General features: G+C 37.0%; 1 non-coding gene and 1 pseudogene across 1 annotated transcript; both read left to right on the forward strand.

Annotated features, from left to right (window-relative positions):
- LOC132242530 (TIP41-like protein) overlaps positions 1-13186 on the forward strand; it is a 70021-nt pseudogene that overhangs the window by 10773 nt on the left and 46062 nt on the right.
- On the forward strand, positions 10743-10805 carry LOC132211589 (U7 small nuclear RNA). The gene has a single exon (XR_009447497.1). It is a non-coding gene; the product is annotated as a U7 small nuclear RNA (small nuclear RNA).

Below are 13186 nucleotides of genomic sequence, written 5' to 3' on the forward strand. Positions count from 1 at the left end.
TTATTGGAGAAAGTTTCCACTTTCAACTTGGAAAAAAAGTCACTTTTCATTTGGCCTAACAATTATCGAGAGACCATAAATGAGTTAGGGGGGGAAAGGATTATTTTGGAGTAAAGAGCCGAGAGAGAAAGAAAATTCTGTAATTTAACAAGATTTAAACCTCATTTGCCATACTGTTTAACAGAAAGCGAAGGGGAGTCCAGCTCAGCAAATCAACGTAATTATGAGCGTATTTTTTTTAAAAGCACACATGGGAAGCAAACTGATCAAAATTAGGTAATATCAGTAATTAAAATTTAACTCTGCATTCAACAGCCTGCTATTTAATATTTTTGACTATGTACAAAAAGAAAAATAAAGAGACATTGATTTTTATTTTAGAAATGACTAAATTTTAAGATGTAAGTTTAAATAAACCAAGTAGCAATAACAGCAAATAAAAGACAAATCAACACAACACACACACACACACACACACACACACACACACACACACTTCTATTTAACCAATATTCCACATGGTCTGTTATTGCCCCCAAAATCTAATGAGCTAATTCTATCTGAAATCACTGCAACATCCAACCATAAGTACTCAGAAGGAATAAAACCTTAAGACTGAATGACAGCACCCCCAGGGTAGACATAATAATCTGTGTGGACAAGAAAAGAGGTTGATAAGGAAATCTGACATAATGGAGGGATTGTGAACTGAATACAGTCACATTCAGAGAGTACTGGGATGGGGGAGCTACAAGTCATGATAAGAGATTTTGAATATTTGTTTTCACAGAAGTAAATGCATCATTTTCAATACCCAGAGCTGGCTATGCATTGTTAGTATGTATACTTCCAATAACTCATTTGTGGTCTTTACTTCTGCTTTTTCTTCTTAAATTGCAAGCTATTAAAGATAGAAACACAGTGTCTGTTTCCATTATAACTAAATCCTTTACGGCACCTGGTTCAGCACTCTTGTCATGTTCTATAAAGTGTGTTAAATTTCTTTGATGAACTGACTGGCTTACCAGTATGGCAAAATTTTTGTTAGTGTTTAAGCTGCAATAAAATCGGTAACAATCATGTCAATTTCTAGTCACTGAATGTATGACTCAACATTATAAAAGTACCACTTTTACTAGCTAAAGAGTATTGCTTCTGACTGCCTCAGAGTCATAATTTTCTCTTTAATACTTTCTTACAATAAATATTAGGTAATGCTTTGTAGTTTACAAAGTGCTGCTCTGGGATATTATCTCATTTAATCTCACTTAACCCTAGAATATTTTATTGAGCTCCTGTTAATTTTTCCAGTAACTTCTCTGTCTGTATCTCCACACTATGTTAACCTTCATGTGGCAAGGAATTTGTTTTAGGGAAAAAACACTCAGAAATGTCTGCAATCACTGAATATAATGTACACTTCAGTGTCATCAGTTAATTTATAGGTTGTCATCCACCTTTTACTCCCTGACCATGTGTGCCAATTTGGTAAATAAAATTCAGTAAGAATTATCATCACAACTAAAAATATACATCTAAACTATCAGAAAAAAGTAAGACTGTAATGTCTTTGATGAACCTTTCCTTTTTCACAGGTTTTCATTCACAATGAGCTTCCTGACAAAGTAATTGAATTATGAAATAATGACAGGTTTATTCTTTGTTATATTCCTACTAGAAGCCAAGAAGTTTGTGCATGGTAGGGTCCCTAGCAGCTGCTGGCTGCTGGTCAGGGCCTCCCTTCCCATGGTTGGTTGGCCGGCCCCACCCCTGGTCGAACTCCCGATCGAACTCCTTGTCAAGGGGACAATTTGCATACTAGGCTTTTATTATATAGGATGTGTGTGTGTGTGTGTGTGTGTGTGTGTGTGTGTGTTGGGCCATATATATAAGCAATATATATGCACAAAATTCGTGCAAGAGTAGGCCTTCATTCCCCTGGCTGCTGGCACCGGTTTCCCTCTGGCACCCGGGACTCAGGCTTCCCTCGCAGCCCCGGCTTCATCTGGAAGGTCGTCCGGAAGGACGTCCGGTCTAATTGGCATATTACTCTTTCATTATTATAGATTTTTGCCATAAAATTCCTAAACTCATCATAAGAAAACTAATCTGCACTGAAGAAAATTAACACTAAGACCACCTTTTTGGACATATATGTCATAAATATTAGGTCCAAATAATAGAATTATAGGTTATCTCATTCAATGAACAAGCATCAAAATTATGATATGATTATGACTTCCTAAATGTATTTCTCTCACCTGATCCTCCCCTGGACTCCAGATGCTATCTCCAACTGCTAGCTTAACATATCCACTTAACATATCCAAGCATCTCAAATTTAATATAACCTAAATAAGCTTCTTGATTGTTAACTTCTCCCAACTTTGTCCTCCCAATTTCTCAGTAAATGACACTATTCAGTTGCTCAAGCTAAAAACTTAGAATTCATCTTTGATTCCTCTTTCAATTACCCCCTCGTCAAATCCATCAGCAAGTTTTATCAGTTCTATATCCAAACCCAATTCAGATCCAATTATTTCCATCTTTTTCTCTTCGCTACTACCTTACTCTACTGCACTAACCAAGGAGATAGGATCAGAGAAGAAATTAGGAAACAGAGATTTTAAGATTTTAAGGAGTCTGGGGCAATATAATATCACAAAAATCAAAGGAGAGGAGGGTCGCAGGTAGGAAGCAATAATCTACATAAATACCTAAGGATGTCAAGAAAGAGAAGACTGAGAGAATAAGTCTGTGATGCCTAAGAAGTCAAGGTAGAATTTAAAAGACAGTATACACTAACGGAATGCATAAAGAAAGGGAAGGGAAATAATAAGAGCTGAAGGTGATCTCAAAAAAATCAGTAATTTTGAGGACATCTTCCAAAAGTAGGAGAAATTACTGAGGAGCTGAGAAAGGAAGGGAAGGTTTGAACACTCACTTCAAAGTCAACTACTACAACAACATACGACACAGAAATAAGTAATTTAGTTAGCCTTGATGTGAATTTGTGTTCTGGAGTTTCTGAATACCTCATTTATAAATGGGTCAAACAGAATATTCGGGATAATTCTCTTCATGGTAGATCCTCCGATTATTTAAACATTGGCATAGATCATCACATGAATCATTTTCTTCATAACACTTGGCATCAAGCATGAAAGGGAGAGAAGTATTGGGCTTATTATCACCTCACAAAGTTTATACCAGAAAATCATATGCCCAGTAACATAGACCCAGCATTTCTAATTACATGGGACCTCTTCCCTTCCTTGGTAACTATTTGCATTGTTGTTTGGAAAAGACAGCTGCTCCAGCATCAAGGAGTGTCAGGAAAGATAATTTCTAGCTGACATAAAAACGATGAGAAAATTCCATGAATAAAAAAGATGAACCTGAATACAAAGCGAAAGACATAAGCTGACCCAATGCAAAGCTAAACCCACATTATAAACAAAATAATAACAAAGTTTTGCCTCGTACTTAAAGGTTATTTGACTCATGGAATCTACAGGGGAAAAAATAATTGCTTATTTTTCCTTAAAGTTAGATGTGTTTTCCTCTTAACTTCAGCTGAGTGACTGCTATGTGCCTGACCTCATCTAGGGCTATGGAGCTGGCATCATCACACCACGGGCTGAAAGGCACCAGCCAGGCCAGAGCACAACAGCACTACTTTCAGAATCAACGGCAGGCAGCTTGGCCAGGCAGAGGGGCCAGTGAGAGAAGGCAAAACGCTGGTTCTTGAAGGCTAAGTATGAGTTTTCAAGACAAGAGGAGGGGGTGTCCTGACCTTTCCTCATAAACCCTGGTTTCCCTATATAAGTGCTACTCAAATAAGGTCTGCAGACTGGGGCTAATCCACAGACAATTTCTGGTCCAAGATAAAGTAAATAGAAAAAATTAAAGCAAGCATTTGAAAATTTGTATATCAACTTGACAGAGTAATTATAAGTTTGTTAAATCTAGTAATAAAAAGTCAGGATTTGTATTTTGTATATATTTGTTTTTATCTCATTGTGCTAGTGACTCGCTTTCATTTGGTTTTTTTGAAAGTACTGGTCTGTAATATATGGGAAATTTTGTTTTAAAAAACTGAATGAAAAACATGTCCACACAAAAACCTGCACATGAAAGTTTATTGCAGCTTTATTCATAATTGCCAAAATTTGGAAGCAACCAAGATGTCCTTTAGTATGTGAATACATATGTAAATTATGGTTCATCCAGATAGTGAAATATTATTCAGTGCTAAAAATTATTGAGCCATGAAAAGACATGGAGGAAACTTAAATGCACATTAATAAGTGAAAGAAGCTAATTTGAAAAGACTACCTACTGTATGATTCCAACTATATGATATTCTGGTAAAGAAAAACTTAGATAAACAATCCAATCAAAAAATGGACAAAGGACCTTAATGGACATCTTTCAAAGAGAAGACAGAAGGCCAAGAGACATATGAAAACATGCTCAAAGTCACTAATCATCCAAGAGATGCAAATCAAAACGACAATGAGGTACTATCTCACACCTGTCAGAATGGCTATCATCAGCAAATCAACAAACAGCAAATGCTGGAGAGGATGTAGAGAAAAGGGAACCCTTGTGCACTGCTGGTGGGAATGCAGACTGGTGTAGCCACTATGGAGAACAGTATGGAATTTCCTCAAAAAACTAAAAATGGAACTGCCATTTGACCCAGTAATCCCACTTCTAGGAGTATATCCCAAGAAGTCAGAAAGAATATATGCACCCCTATGTTCATAGCAGCACAATTTACAATAGCTAAGATTTGGAAACAACCTAAGTGCCCATCAGCAGATGAGTATATTAAAAATCTGTGGTACATCTACACAATGGAATACTATGCTGCTGTAAAAAAAAAAAAAAAGGAACTCTTACCATTTACAACAGCATGGATAGACCTGGAGAGCATTATGTTAAGCGAAATAAGCCAGTCGGAAAAAGATAAATATCACATGATGTCACTCATTTGTAAAATATAATGAACAACATAAACTGATGAACAAAAATAGAGCCAATCATAGAAGCATCGAACAGACCGTCCAACCTAAGAGGGAAGGCAGGGGCGGGGAGAGGGGAGGTAAGAGATCAACCAAAGGACTTGCATGCATGCATATGAGCATAACCCATGGGCACAGATAGTAGGGGGGTGAGGGCATGTGCTGGGGGTGGCGAGAGGTCAAAGGGGGAGGAGAGACTTATGTAAGACTTTAAACAATAAAGAATTTAAATTTTAAAAATTCTTTTAATAAAATAAAAACTTAGATACAACCCTAACCGGTTTGGCTCAGTGGATAGAGTGTTGGCCTGCGGACTGAAGGGTCCCAGGTTCGATTCTGGTCAAGGGCATGTACCTTGGTTGCAGGCTCATCCCCAGTAGGAGGTGTGCAGGAGGCAGCTAATCGATGTTTGTCTCTCATAATGTTTCTAACTCTCTATCCCTTCCATTCCTCTCTGTAAAAAATCAATAACATATGTTTTTTAAAGAAACTTAGATACAGTAAAGGAATCAATGATGCCAGGGGTTAGGGGTAGGGAGGGATGAATGGGAAGAGCACAAAGGATTTTTAGATCAATTACATTATTTTGTATGATAGCATAATGTTTCAAACATGTTATTAAACAGTTGTGAAAAACCATAGAATATACAACACCAAGAGTAAGCCCTAATATGAACTATAGACCTTAAGTGATAATGAGTGATGTATCATGGTAGGTTCATTGGTTGTAACAAATGTACCACTGTGGTGCAGGATGTCGATGGTGGGGATTTTGTGCATATCTGGAGGCAGGAAGTGTGTGGGAAATCTCTATACCTTCCATTCAATTTTTCTATGAACCTAAAACTGATATAAAAAAATTATCTACTAAAAAAAATCAGGTCCTTCACCATAGATGGTTTGAGAGAGGCTGCTGTTCTTCATTACTCTTTGACTCCAAACTCTACCAGAAACTCGGACTATATGAAACACCATGGTAACTCCTCTAGAAGCCAAGAAAAATGAGGGAGTAGAGGTGATTAGTCACTGCATCTCACAAAGCTTCTTGCAAAAATTGGCAGTAATGAAATTCAAACATTTTAGAAAAATATAAGGTAAAATGTGAAAGCCCATCATAACCCCACAAACAATGAGAATTATCAATATAATAAATATTACTTTACTGTTTTTATTTGTGGAATAGTACTCATTTTTAACTTCCTTTGTTTTTTATCTTGCATAGTTTTTCATGTCAATACAAAAATAATAATAATCACTGCGAAGAGGTAACATTTATGATCTACCAGTATATATCAGATGATGTTCTAAACATTTTACAATGTATTACCCATTTGCTTCTCATGAACCATTTTGAAGTAGATACTATTATTATGTCTGTTACACAGATGAGAAAACTGAGGCACAGAGATATAAGATAATCTTCTCAAGTTCACATGGCTATTAAGTGGCATATCCCAGCAACTGAAATGTATATAGTTCTACTTTTTATTTTTTAATGCCTCCTTAACATTTTTAGTATTTAATTTAATAATATCTATCTTAGTAGACAGTTGGGTTATTCTGTTTTACTATTATAAGTAATTCTGTAACATATCACTTTATTTATTATATTAGTGTTTCCATACAATAAATCCTTAGATGTGGAATGCTAGGTAAAAGGGTTTAATACATTTTTATTATAATGGATGTCGGTGACTTGTCCTTCAAAATGTAGTATCAATTCAAACTCACAATACAAATTCAATCACGTATTAGAGTTCTCAGTTATTTATCCTTTATGAACACCATATAGTATCACTTAATAATCTTTATCAATCTGAGAACAAAAAAATATCTTATTATACAAATAATAAAGCCGCATTATGAAGATGTGACATTTCTGGAGATGGTTGTACATGGCATCTGGGCTTATGAGTCAAATTCCGCTTTCTTCCTCCCCCTCCTGCTCTGCCTGGGGAAAGAAGGAACAGACGCAGACCGCCCTGAGAATCCCTGGCACTAACTACAACTCACAGGGTTTGGCCAAAACTGGACCAGCTTTTGGAAAGTCCCAATTTAACGGTCCTCCAACTTGCTGCCGTCAACCACCTGTCAGTCACTCATCACCGGACATGAGGCTCTGGCTTGACAACTTTGCTAAGGGCCGCACAGGGAGGGGAAAAAAATCGCAGAAGACCATATCATCTAGCAGCGTTCATTGCTTTTCCTTTTCACTGTCCTTCATCTTGAGCCCACCAGATCTTTCATTTGCATGACATTTCTTCACCTGAGCTGCTATTTGCCCTTTAAGTGGCCTCTTAGCATTCAAGGTCCTCTAGCTATCTTCTTTCCCTTCTCCCATTAGCTGACACTTTTCCTGGAAGCTTGTGAAAGGTTTGACATTCACAGAGGCGAAGGTCTTCTGGTGATACCAAAGGTAACGGGAATGGAAGTATGATTGGCGCTGTGTGACATTATGTCTCTCGAGCACGGTTTGGCTCAGGCTATAGAACCTGAGCAGCTGTAACACAGACAGAGGCTGTGGCCATTTGCCTTCTATTTTATGATCATCTGTTTCATTACTTTGTGCTTTCACTACATCCTGGCCTCGCAGTCTGTAGCAGCAGGCTGGAGAGATAAGGCCTTCTGGTAATAAATAAAAGTAGAACGTTAAAACCACAAGAAAGGAAATGTGGAAAATTGTGATGACAAGGCCATATGTTTAGCCTGGGATATGTACTCTAAGGGTAGTTGGGAGCCGTTTTACCCTCTTCTAAGAGGACTTCACATTTATACCCTGCCTATCATCCAAACATTCTTACAAGCAGATCAGCCAGGGAAAGAGACTGTTGGAGAGCGTACATTTCTCCTTCTAGGGCTAAGTGCAAACAACTGGCCTAGTGCAAGTAGCTTCCACTCAAAATACAATTCCATACAATTACTGATTTTACTGAGGAAAGATATTAGAAAAACATCAATATACTGGTGATTAGCCACAAATAGGACCATCCTTTCTATTCACTTTAGATCCCCAAATAGCCAGATAACAGAGTTCTGCAAAAGAATGGTACAAAGAGGTGGAGGTAAATGAAAACTTATTTAATTAAATCAGTGGTTCTCAACCTTCTGGCTCTTTAAATACAGTTCCTCATGTTGTGACCCAACTATAAAATTTTTTTTGTTGCTACTTCATAACTGTAATGTTGTTACTGTTATGAATCGTAATGTAAATATCTGATATGCAGGATGGTCTTAGGCGACCCCTGTGAAAGGGTTGTTCGAACCGCCAAAGGGGTCGCGACCCACAGGTTGAGAACCACTGAATTAAATGAACAATATGACCAATTGATAAGTAAAAATGGGAATATTCTTGATAGTACCCACCATGTTATCTTTGACACATGCTGGCTTACAAAAACTGCAGAAAAAATCTCCATAATATATAACAGTTCATTTTACTTTTCATTCAAGTCCTCAACTTCAAATATGGTCTGACCGCCATTGGTAAGGAAATGTATTCCAATTATTGGGAAATCAGAGAATAATCTTAAATTTCTTTCCTATGCACAGAGGAAAATATTTTCAACTCAAATTTAGTGATATTTAGGCTTTTTGCTTTGTGTAGCTCAATTTTTAATTTTTTCAGGTTTCTTTATTTTTTCTGACCATCTCACCACACTGCTTTTTGTATGATCAAGACAGAAACTATGGAGGTTGGACAAAAAACCACAAATGAGAGGAGTGGCCTGGGAAGCATTAGGTGTATTTACTAAAGCACGAAGGCTCCCCCTTGTGATGTGTTGTGGACAACTCAGGCGGCTGGCTAGGAGCAGCAGGGCCTATAGTGCCAGCCGTCAGGAGTGTATCTGAAATACTAGTCACTGTCTTATTTCAGGTGTTTCATTAATTCAGATCCCCTCCAACATATGTGAGTAACTACAGAACACAAGTAGTCCAGGTAGAAATCACTGAAAGTAGAAGTGAGCATTTTATAGAAACCACAGTAAATTCTAAATGGATTAAAGTACCTAGTGAAATTTTGATGAATATTTTATGATCTTTGATTGGAGAAAAACGGGACATTAAAGGCACAACCCTTAAAAGAAGAAGCTGCTAGATTTGATATATAAAATTCCTAAATGTTACCTAAACTCAATTCCTTAAACTAATTAAAAAAGAAAATGAAGTTAAAAATGTTTATAATATTTAGAACAGACTGATAGTCAATACACTTATAAAAAATGAGCTCTTACACAACTTTTAAGAAATAGACAAGTACCATATTATGGCTAATAAACACACTAAGATATATTCAGCTTCAATACCAATAAAAATAAATAAAAATGAAAGGGCCAATGAGATAGCTTTTTTTTTGCATCTTGATTCAGATTTAAGAGAATAATAATACTCAATACTGAGTTTACATAAATAGGCATTTAAATGCATAAATAGGAATATATATGTATATTTACATGTATTTACACACACACACACATTTCCTAGATAACATTTGCCTATTACAATTAAGTATTCCAAACAACATTAAATGTTCATTGTTTTGGATTTGGAAAATAAATTGAATCATTTTTACAAAAGAATACCATGCAGCTGTCAAAAATGATAATATAATCAGGTTGTATAATTCTAAACATGTCCAGGATAAAAGTGTTAAATGAGATGGGCAAATATTACATAGCCCTATTTTCTATAACTATATTTATATATGCATTTTAAATTTCTAGAAAATTCATGGTTTAATTTCAAGAGTGGTTAGAGAATTTGTAAGGGAGAATAGATAACATGACTTTCACTTTTTCTTGATAGCTTCCTGTTTTCTGAGTTTGATACAATAGAGAAATATAAATTTCATAATAAAAATTACTTTTTATTAAAAATATAGAATAATAAAATTCTCATTTTAGATTTTTTTCTCTACCCTAACTGCAAGGACTTCAGATAATGACTTGGAAAAAGCTAAAGACATAAACAGTTGACTTTTTAACTTATGAGTTGACTATTCTTAACTCTGTAGAAATTTTACTCTAGTAGATCATTCTGAATATAGATAACCATAGCTAAAATAAATCTTTTAGAATGGAATAGATATCTGCAATTATTTCCTCCAAATGTTCCATTTTATAGATAATTTTTGTTTAGATTAGGAATATGAAACGCCTTTCCCAAATCCCAGAACAAAGGATAGCAAACCAGAATGAAAATTCAGATATGCTCACTCCTCATTAACTTCTTGTTTGACCCTCTTTTGTGACTTTTATTGTGAACTAGAGGCCTGGTGCATGGATTTGTGCACCGGTCCCTCAGCCTGGCCTGTGGGGTTCAGGCCAAAACCGGCTCTCTGACATGCCACCAAGGGGTCCCAGATTGCAAGAGGCAGGCCAAGAGACCCCACCAGTGCATGATGGTACCTGGGGAGGGACCGAAGGAGGGCTCCAGGGTGTGCCTGGCCTGTCTCACCCAGTCCCAATCAGCCAGACCCCAGCAACAAGCTAACCTACCGGTCTAAGCATCTGCCCCCTGATGTTCAGTGTGCATCACAGCAACTGGTCGAACAGTCAAATGAACAGTCAAACACTTAGCATATTAGGCTTTTATTATATAGGATAAGTATAGGAACAGAATTTAAGATAGTTGCCATAGCATGTTAGTGTTCTCTTAAGGCCATAAATAGTGTTACTGACTGAAGTAGTATTTCCTTATTAGAAAAGACATACCCAGTGCTTACAGCTCTTCTTGAATTTGTCTAGCAGGTCTTCCAGTTTTTACCGAAAGCCCCCCCCCCCCACACACACCAAAAAAAAAAAAAACCCAAACCACTCATTACCCAAATGTCCCACTGGTAACAATAATCATGATGACGATGACGACAATGACAATGATGATGATATAGTACCATTTGAGCTATTGCAGTGTGCAAATCATTTAATTTTCACCACTCAGATAGAAACATTACTTTTTGCATTTCCTTAAGGAAACCAAGGTTTAGAAAAGTGAATTAATCAATATCACAGAGCTGGTATGACATTCTAGCACCTTGTAGGTATGTCTAACACCAAAATTAAAAAATAAAGGATGTTTCATTATTACCTTAAATTGCCTCAAAGATTTAAGACATATCACATATTCCTTGATACTAGGTTAGAACTAATCGCCGTTTCTCATAATGTTCAGCATATTATAATGTATTACCTGCGATGTTGCAATATATTTTCATGCCTCCTTTAAAAATGTTCTCATAAATAATGTGTTAATCAATAGTGAACCTCTACATTACACCTAAAAGCACTGACCCATCACATACTCATCCAAAGACAGCGTCTTTTTTCACTAAACAGTCTGCAGACAACTTAAGAGAAAGTAGTGAGACTATCAATAAATTACTACATAGCACTTATTCAATTATACTTGGACACTGGTTTAAAACAGGTAATGGGTGTAAATCTTTAGTACATCTGACTCTACAAAATTTTTCTGTAAATCTTCTTTCCTCCTCATTCATTTACTGTTTTTGTTACATTCTTCATACATTTCCAAATTACATTTTTTAAATTTCCTTTTCAGTTACTGTCTGAATGTGTCTGCTGTAGTCTTAAACTGTACTCTTATTTTTTCTCCATCATTCATATTATAGCTCATGTACTATTCCTCACCCAATCTTTAAGAGCTATCCCTGGAAAACAGCAAGGATGAGCAGTGAAGGAAAGCAAGGCAAGCCACTATAGAAATCCTAAATAGACTGGAATTTAGGAATTGATACAGTAAACCAACTAGTTGCAGAGAGAAGGTAGAGAGCCTGACACAGAGTCATCCCTCCTTCTGCTCAAGTTTAAATGTGACAAAGACTGTCCTTGACCAAACTCTAGCCAGGTAGGCTCCTCTGAGCCCTTTTCTCAACTAAGCCTCAACCTTGACTTGAACAAACACTAACATAGTTTCCAACAACTCTAGGCCACTACCTGAGAATGACCGTACCCTCTTTAAAGTGCCTGCCTGAGAAAACTCAAGGTTTCTAAAAGGAATTTGCTATTTGTTCCAACCAGCATCTGAAGAGAGGGTCCCTGTGTCTCCGTCTGTAATGGGAGGGTGGAACCCTAACTTCAAAAAGTGCCAGTTAGCAAATGCAGATGAATTTCACACAAATCAACTCTTGCCATAGTGTACTGCTGATTAAACACTGTCTTTCTTTATCTTTGACATGGGAGGCATCACAGAGCAGGGATATTTGGCAAGAAGAAAACCAGGAAGAACCTGGGGTACTTCTAGATATGGTGGACAAGCACCTCCTTCAGTTTTCCGAGAGCTCTTTTCCTTCTTGACACTCACCCTGGAAAAGACACTGAGTGGGACTCAGAAGAGAGGAAGTATGATGTCATTCAAATAGGGCTTGTTTTTAATGGGGGGATAAGGACACATTTGTAATACCTTCATCAATAAAGGAAAAAAATAGGGCTTGTTTTATGTTCAAGGGAAAAGAAGCAGAGGAGACCTTCAAGTTTCCTCTAAGCCTCTGCCAATCAATGTACCAGGGTAAAAAAAAAAAATGATATAGGAACGTTGGCTACCAAACAATAAAGATTATCCACTTGCACTTATCAGAGTTAACTTCCAGGAGAAAGTTACAGCCCTGCATCAGTGGTGGGAGCAAAAAATCCAAGTTGAAGGAACATGACCAGTGGGAGTGATAAGTGGCTATGAATCCAAAATAGAGGGCAGAGAGTAGGATTCCTGGGCTGAGGGTAGGCAGGGTAAAACACACACACACACACACACACACACACACACACACACACACACACACCCCAAAGTGTGATAAAGTGTACATAAGGATCACTGACCTGAAACCAAACCCTCCCTCTTGCCCTGACCAGTTGTGTGTTTGTGAATCATTATGGGTATTTCACTAACATTCTCTGAGTTTCAATAGTTTCCCTTGTAGCAAGTTGGTAATAATACTTGCCTGCAAAATAACACATAAGCTATGTTAAATGCTTAGCATGGGGCCTAGCACCTAAGAGAGTAATCAGATATAAGGTGGGATTTTCTGCTGCTCTGTATTGCCCATATGCATCTGAAATTGCCAAATTTAACAAATAAAAACATAGGATGCCCAGCTAAAGTTCAATGTCAATAAACAAGATATGAAGCTCTTCAGTTTAAAT

This window comes from Myotis daubentonii, chromosome 10 (assembly GCF_963259705.1).
Source record: "Myotis daubentonii chromosome 10, mMyoDau2.1, whole genome shotgun sequence".
NCBI classification, from domain to species: Eukaryota; Metazoa; Chordata; class Mammalia; order Chiroptera; family Vespertilionidae; genus Myotis; species Myotis daubentonii.